Raw genomic sequence first — 8,740 nt, 5'->3', positions numbered from 1 at the left:
CTGCTTCTTTCTGAATTGTGGCGAGGGGGAAAGTAAAAAAAACAACAAAAAAAAAAAAAACCACAGTGAAAATCGGCTCACCAGTTGCTATGACAACCCATCATACCCAGTAACCCGTGGAAAGAAAGAAAAAGAGAGAGAGAGAGAAAATCGCACAGAGAGAAGCACTCTGTCGGCCATGGTTTGAGGGCACAGGCAAATCTTGTTTACAGAGCAGAGACTCGCTGAGACGCACACAGAAACTGACAATCTGCACGGAAACAATCTATCCACTTCACCACAAGAGAACCTTCAAGCAGCTCTGTCGGCACATCCTGTGTAGATGCGAGCCACTGGAGAATACAGTAACCCACAACTGCATGCGGTGTTACAGTTCCTACGTCACATATCCGGACCGAAACAAGCTCTGTAATGCAATGAGAAACTTCAAGAAAGAAAAAAGAGAGACAGAGAGAGAGAGAGAGAGAGAGAGAGAGAGAAAACGGGGCCGATAAGAACACCTCATTTAACAGTTGCACACAAGAGGCTGCAAAGTGCGCGCTTCCCTCTTTGAGATTGTTCCGGGAGATGTGTGTCTGCAGCACAAATTGTTCTGGTGCAGAAGCGGGAGGAGGAGGAGGAAGGAGAGCGTCGGGTTAAGAAGGGCTGCTACTTGTGGTTTTTGGGTTTGTGGGCTTTTGTATAAGATATAACGGTTCAGTTTCCTTGTCAGCAAATTTAGGCCATGTAAGCCACTGCTGGGGTTTGAGACAGCAGACACACAGAGAAAGGAAACGAAACAAAAAAAAAGGGCAGGTTTTTACTGCTTTTTACATAAAAATAATACTTTCGTATTTTTGCCTGTTGCCACAGAAAGCAGAATTAAACCATGCTGCACGTTATAAACTTTTTAATGAGTATATGAAAGGAGCATTGTTAGTGGTTAAAAAGCATTAGATGTACAAGGTAAGTAAGTCACAGTAGTGGAAACAGAGGGGCAGGGGCGTTAATATTTTTGCTTAAAAGCACTAACACCAGGGAGTTAAACTCCTGATATTCAAGCTATCAGGTAAGTTTGGCGTTTCCATTGTCACACAGAAAGATGATGCTAGCTCAAAACAATGGCCTCATTGTGGGAACGGGTGTTGTTCCCCTGAGAATACGCTAGTCTTTAAAACAAGCATGCTGGGGTTAATACTAAATAACCTTCAGGCTAAAATAAATGGTACAAGTTAAATGGTTTGTACTTTATCAAGTCCATTCACACGCTAATGGTGGAAAGCTACTGGATCATAGCTTGCCAAGAACTGGGGAACCATTCGGGTCTACTGCATAAAAATGTTCTTATTGTTATTGTTATTTAGTTTTGTGTTTAGATTCACTGTGAATTACACTCCTGTGCATCTCTTAGAGTGGCACAGCAACGGTTCAGCTGCCACGGTATAAATTAGCAACTCTCTGAGGTTGCAGTGTCAGTCGTTAACTCGGTGTGAACGGCACTCGCACAGTCTGCGAGTGTGAACGCACTCGCAGACTGTGGCAACATTTCAGTCAGTCGCAATTTAAAAAAAAAAAAGTTTTTCACTCTAAGAAAAAAATACAATTTCCAAAAGATCGAATCCAATACGATTTGATCAGCTTTATGCGACGGAACAAGGCGGCAGGATGGGAATGGGCCTTCTCTGCGTGGAGCTAATCATCTAATTCTGTTCTGTCTTGTTTGTTCCTTAAAGAGGAATATTTAAAACGCAGACGATGCAGCTGGACCTTCAATGTTCTTATCCAAGCATCGCTACAGATGCAGAATGAAACGGTCACTGTCAAGATGCTAAAAGACATCCAGCCCCCCATGAGAGCACAGGGTGATTTTAAATATTCTACCTCCGTACCAATCTGTCTCACTGCAGATTGGTGGGGTCTTTGAGGAAGCTTCGCCGCTAGCTGTGACATCCTCCTCTTGTGTGTCAGACGTGATGGATCGCTGCTCTTTAAGGGAGGCTTCACATTCATGTCCAATTTCACCTTCAAATTCAGACATATTTCAAGAGGTTCTCAAGCTTACAGACCTGAACAAATTTGTTGGAAGTCCAGGTAAAGATGTGTAAAATGGTTCTGGATTAGCATAATCTGACGTGGGATCATTTAGAATATTCTAAAATGTGTTTTGTGGACATTCCTCAGGGAACAAAGTTCCCTTTTATAGAAAAAAGGCTGTGTTCGCAAGAGTCCAGACGGGTTTGGGTCATTATAAGGCTTTCGCGATGTTACCTCCGTCTTTCCAAATCCTGATTCTTTCAGAAATCCACCATCAGCAGATTTGAATCTTATGTAAATACAAAATGGCTAAATATTACATTTGAACAATGTTTGGATGAGATTTTATATCATGAAAATAATGATCAAATGTTCATGTGATTAATTAGACCTAAAGACAGTACAGGTCTGGGTTTCTAACCTACAGAGTTGAAGGGTCAAAGGTAACCCAGACATTGTGACGTTGATGGGAAAATGTTTATTTCAGCTCCCAGAGGCTCTTAGGGACTTGAGTGGTGACTTGTGAAAAGCTGCAGATCATAAATCTGCTTCCTTTAACGCTGGTCAACCTCAAAACATAATAATAATGGATAATAATTTGGTTTTCTAAATTATTTGTCACTTTCTCCCTGAAGATTACGCTGAAGATTTTATTCTTATATTTTATAAGAATAAAATATTTATTCATCATCAAGCTTATGCACACATAAAGAAATAACACATACGTGCGTCCTTTGTCCTTTTATTTTTTTTAATACTTTCTCTGCACTGAGGTTTTGTTTTGTTGATGCAGTCCAGCTGCTTCATTTCGCACTCAGGTGGAATGAAGGATGCGCGGTCACTGGAGATTTAAAAGCTTTGCACATGCATGTTGGCAAACAACCACTATCTGCACAACAGTTGACAGGAGGACAAAGTGTGGCCCAGAATCGCATTCCTCCCGATAAGAAGCGCACAAACAGAGGATGACAAACTGTATACAAGCTCCCTGTGACTGCCAGCAAAATCTGCAAATTAAAATGTAAAGCCGATCTAAGCAGCACCTTGATGAAATCCCGTATTAAGCCGAGCGGGGAGTCAGCGCGCGCTGGAGGGAATGAGAGTGAAGCCGAGCCAACAGGGAGTTCTGCCTCCTATCTCGTCTCTCTTTTGCACCACTATCATTACCTCGCCTGTCACTCCCCACACAATTTCCTCCCATTTCTCTCCCCACTTTTTTTTTTTTTGCTTCTCCTCCCTTCACTCACTATTTTTAGAACTTTTTCTCATCCCTTTCGCATCCCCTCCAGCCCATTTTCCCTCCTCAGTCCTCCTTCCCTCAGGTTGCTTCCTCTCTCTCTCTCTCTTCCTCTCTCTATCTGTAGGTTCCACATCTGGCAGCTTTCAGCTTCAGACTCGGCCTGGCTGGCTGGGAGAAAGAGAGTGAGATAATCGGGCTAATCCCCCCGTCATCCCAGAGGCTATCACGCTACTCTATAACCCCCTAATCCCTCTAATTCCCTCACACTCTGCAGTCAGCCTCGCTGTCAGACACATCGGGATGCTTATCGCCAGGCGAGAGCTGCAGGCGTAGTGTGCATTTATGTTTGCGTGTGTGCGTTCAGGTCTCTGCCGCTTCCTCTTTAATCAGCGGAGGATGTCTGAGGCCTCGTGGCCACGCTGACCTGACCTGAGCGTTCCACGAACTCTGGCAAATGAACAAACAAACCTTATCCATGCTGAAAACGAGGAAGACGGGAGATAAACGCCCCTCGCTTTGTGCTCTTGATGCTTCCAATTAAAGCGCTGTGTGACAGCGTTATCCTCCCACAATCCTCCCTGTCCTCCTCCTCCTCCTCCCCGTCTTTCTTTTCTTTCCCAGCGAAGAACGGCCTCAGACGCGCTGGAGTGCAGCAACAAAGAGCCGAGTACCCGCAAGTGGCTCGATCGATGAAACACATTTCACACACAGATCCGCTGGCGGTGGAAGGAGGCATCCGGACGGCCATGATCGCTCCACAGCTGCGTGGTGTGTTGCCAGCAGTTGATCACATCATCACATATGTATTGATTGAAGGAGCAAAGGACTGGGAGCGCAAGAAGAGGTCCTTCACCTTCACACAGCTGGGATGCTTCAGCTCTTGTTGTCTGTTGTCAAAAAAACCCTAAAAAAGAAAAAAAAAAAGATAATAAAACAGCAGAACTGTGGGTTTCTCCAGCTGCGATTATCAACGTCACCGCTGAGCGCGCCCTTCAGAATCTGTTCAGAACCAGGGGTGAGCCAGAGGTCAGCGGCTTATTTTATTCTTGCGGCTCTTAGCAGGGGCGCAGTGTGTGTGATTGTGTGAGCGAGTGCTATTGATCACCACTGCGCTTTAATACGTCTGCAGCTGCCAGTGCACTGCACCGGCTGAATTTACACCGGCACATTTCTGTTAGTCTGGGCAAGACATGTTATCACGAAGGATATTATCGGATGTCTTTATGAAATTATGAGCCACACGACAGTGAGAAATTTTAAAACGGGCAGCAAGAGGTAAAACCTGCATAAGTGCGCACTTCACCAACTGCTTGGTCATGACTGGAGTAATATTGCTCGAACCTTATCGGGGGAGAGGACCAGGCTCTGGGGGAAACCTTACATCACAGTTTTTTTGTTTTTGGTTATTTGTTTTTAATTGAGACTGGATCATTTCCAAAGATTGGTAAATTACAAAACCTGGAGAAGTACAGGGCTCTAACGTCTTTGACGTTGTATAAGCAAATAATTCCCAAATTCGGGGATCTTTGGCAGGAATGTCCACAAACATTTCCACGAAAGACATTAAATGACTAAGCACAACGCAACTCTAGGAAGTTTGCAAAGCAGCCGATCCAGGAGCGCCATTTGTTTTTTTGATTAACTGATTAGCTGCACAAGAAAAGCAGCCAAGCAGCTACCTTTCTTACGCAGCCGATTGCTGCAGTCTTACCTACACAAATAAGACTGTAGATGTGTTAATTAATTCATATTAAACCATATTTGGAGGTTGAAGTGTTAAAATAGCTCCAGGCGTTTTTAGAGAGAGCGTCTAGCATTCGTAGATTTTAGCTGTTTGCAGGAGCCGTGATCTGCAGCCTCCTGCAGATACAGGGGATCCACTTTCCTTCCCTCTCAGGGGACTCCAGGTCATCCAGGCAGTCAGACTGATTTAACGGTCTTGTTTTTGTTTTCTAACAATGTAGGTCCATCAGCTGAGAAAACACCTCAACGAAGCCCTGGTACGAAGACGTAGCGAGTTAACATCCACCAATTGGAACAGCTCTGAAAATGTACACTGTCGGATGTTTTGAATAGTAAAGAAAAAAAGAAAATCGGCTGTGGAGTTGACCTGTCTGTCTATGTGTCAGCAGTGCAACATTGAGGATTTCTCCACTCATATGAGGTTATTAAACCTAAAGCTTCCTCAAAGTCAAGTTTAATTTGAGGCTGAAGTTTAATCACAAAAACCTGAGCGACCAGAGAAAAAAAACCAGGCGGCAGATCCGTGGTCCCGGTGAGACGAGTCAGAGCTGCAGCGGGACCTGCAGGCTCCATTTAGCACCAACGCAGCAGGAACGCAGTAGATCAGCTTTAAGTTTTATTTATGTGGCAGTATGCCCTGGAGGTTTTGAACGCACCACACAAGTGCTGGCATTTAATTGGTTGTGGCGCTGTTTGTATATAAGGGGCCCTCCCTCACCTGGTCAAATGTGTTTCCGGTTTAGACCTCTGTTGCTGTGCAGCGCCAGTAGCACACTCAGGTGTGCACGTTGATCGCTCCTTCTTCTGGTAAGAGGCCGCTCCTATACTTGCTGTTTGTTAGCCTAGCCTTCGCTTAGCTTTAACTGTACACCTAGGTGGCCTGTGTAAATTGCCTGATCCTCCTCCCAGCCAGAGGCACTACACATAGAGCTTGTGGTAAGTGAAAAGCTCATTACCTGCATGCGTTTAGATTTGTGGTTTAACACTTATGTTTGCTATAGACGCTGCTGTTTGTCCTTGGCCGGCTGTTTGCCTGTTGCCCTGTGGTTCCTGGTTGATGTCAGCTGTTATTTTGGTTGTCCGTCGGCAGTCCATTTGTCGCTCTGGTTGCTGGCTCTCTGCCAGCCGTCGTGGTCAGCGTGAACCTGACTCCTGCCCCTTGTCCAGCTTGGCTGGTTCGGACTGGCGACCAGCTTGGACGGACTCTGCTGCCGCTCTTGAGTGGCGTCTGTGGCGTGGCATCCCAGGACAAATTCTTAATTGACAATTGCTGCTGATTGATTGTTGACTGAACGACAATTATGAAATGACTCATGTAATTTGAATGTTTTATCTTGACAGGAAAGGCCAGTTCGTGGTGTTGGTGGTGGACTTTCCGGGTGGTGGTGCTCTTTTGATTTGCTGCACAATTTTCTTTAGTTTTGTTGTTGTTTGCTGTGTTTCTTTTATTTAGGTCACTACCCTGAACTGCACTGCCACCCTTGACTTGAGCCGTCACTGTTATTTATTTAATGTGAGTGGTTTTAACTTGGTGTATTTTATTGATTAGCATGAACTGATGTAATAAATAAAATTATTGAAATTAGTGAGATTGTCTCAAGCCTCATATGTAGCGGCCTGTGTGCCTTGAAGATAACTTTTTGGGGATAAATTATTACAATTTGTCTTAAAAATAGTTCTATTGAACCACACCGGCCGCTACATATGAGGCATTAACCAAGGGCTTGGGAGATGCCACAACAGTAGTAGTATTAAACAGGGCATGACCATGCTGTCCAAATAGCTCTTGGTAACACCTATTTATGACATTCATTCCCAACACGCCAGGAGCAGGAGCTGAACCACTATCAGGAGGATTTCTCACCACCAACACCCCACAGTGGGGCATCAACTTGCCACACAGTTCAATAGATACTTCCAAATACCCAATGTAAGGAATAGGGAGACCGTTGGCTGCTTTTAACTGTAACCAGTGACAAGCTCTCAAACGCTCTTCGCCCCAAGGCTCAAAGAATTCAGTAAAAAAACTCTCTGTAATAGTGGACACCATTGAACCAGTGTCAACCAGACAAGGCACCTTTACTCCAGCCATGTTCACTTCAATATGTGGGCAAGAAGCAATTAATGTAGGTGCATCTGCCGAACACAAACCATTAGTTGAGCCTATAGAAGCCCCACCCGAGCTGTGGCTCTGCAACGCGGTGGGCGCTAGTTTTCCGAAGGCTGACTCCCCTGACGTGGCCCTGGCAAAAATGGCTGATGGAAGGCAACCTGTGACCCCCCACTCCCTGGCGATATGTCCAGGCTGTTGGCACCGTCGACATATGATAGGACGGCGACGTGGAGAGCGGGTGCTCTTTGGCAGTTTGGAGGAGGGTAATGCTTTGAGTAAGCCGATTAAGCTGCTCCTGTTGCTGTTTTAAAAGCTCTTTTAACTCTTTGACCTCACCATGAGTGGGGCTAGCAGTAGCTGGTGACCCACCATGGACAGCAAACTGAAAAACTGGGCGCCGAAGGCAGAGAATTACTCCGGCCTCTCATACTAGCTGGCAAACCCTCTAATTCCCACCTCATTGCCTCACCTCTAACATCAAGCAATGTTGCTGCCGGTTTCAGACGTACATACTGTTTTAGCGCACGACGGAGCGCACCATCAAGGACATATTCTATGAAACTGGTCACGCAAGAGAACTTCAGCATTAGGCATATCCCTAGGTGCCTGCGCTTTTACTTTCTCCATGAGGCTCATCAATGCGAGGGAGAACTCTTGCAACGTTTCCCCCTCTAATTGCTTTCTGGAGAAAAAGGCCTCATGTAATGCAACATGTGACTCATTGCAGCCATAAAGCTCCTTGAGGATAGAAATAATTTTTGCCGGATCACCCCTTTCCTGACTAGACCGATATTTAATCTCATCCCTGGCCTCGCCTTCTAAATGGTCATACAAAAAGAAAGCCTGATCTGCTACTGACAAATTTCGAGCCCGCATACACGCCTGTACTTCCTCAACCCATTCACTCACACTAATCCCCATCTTCCCCCTAAACATGGGACACTTCCGGTCACGTGGGATAAACACTAACCTGTCTGTTACTTGGACGGTGGGGGGTGCAGAGGCTGAAGACGGCACAGCACTGGAGCTAGATGTGGAAGGTGAATGCTCTGTACGCAGCTTTTCATTGTCAGCCTTCAATTGAGCAACCAAGTTCCTCAATTCAAGTAGCTCTTCCTCCATGACTACAAATGACCAGCTCAAAAAAAATGAACCGCTGCTGTTTGTCCTTAGCACACCAAAAGAATAAAAATTACTGCTCAAACATCAATGGCACAACATACAATAAAATAGTGAAAAAGTCTCAACCTCAAACTGTTAAAAAAACAGAATCCTGCTCACAGCGCCAAAATGTGGTGGGACCGGTGGGGATAAATTATTACAATTTTGTCTTAAAAATAGTTTATTGAACCACACCGGTCCCACCACATTTACATATTGGGATACATTTAGAATTCGAAATCATTTATATGTGCACAATGTTTGTTGCTGTGAGTTCTCCTACGTTTTTCTTTCGGGTTCAACTTAGAGTTCTTTTTATTCTAGATGACAAGATCAACTTCAGTTCAGCTCTCTGCAGGATTAAAAGCATAGATTGCAAACCTCCTTTGAGATGAGCCCATTTCAAAGCCATCTTCAATTTTACGAGGCTTTCAGAGAATGACCAACATTTCCTTCACGCTCCAGGATGA

General features: G+C 45.0%; 1 long non-coding RNA gene across 1 annotated transcript; it reads left to right on the top strand.

The window, feature by feature from the left end:
- Positions 1–5,730: 5,730 nt before the first annotated feature.
- On the top strand, positions 5,731–6,172 carry LOC129369649 (uncharacterized). Its single transcript, XR_008606967.1, has 3 exons — positions 5,731–5,803; positions 5,872–5,932; positions 5,998–6,172. It is a non-coding gene; the product is annotated as an uncharacterized LOC129369649 (long non-coding RNA).
- Positions 6,173–8,740: the final 2,568 nt, after the last annotated feature.

This window comes from Poeciliopsis prolifica, unplaced genomic scaffold (assembly GCF_027474105.1).
Source record: "Poeciliopsis prolifica strain line A6 unplaced genomic scaffold, Auburn_PproV2 SCAFFOLD021, whole genome shotgun sequence".
Taxonomy (NCBI): Eukaryota; Metazoa; Chordata; class Actinopteri; order Cyprinodontiformes; family Poeciliidae; genus Poeciliopsis; species Poeciliopsis prolifica.
Note: the sequence above shows the minus strand (reverse complement) of the source record. Positions and strands in the feature narration are given on the sequence as shown.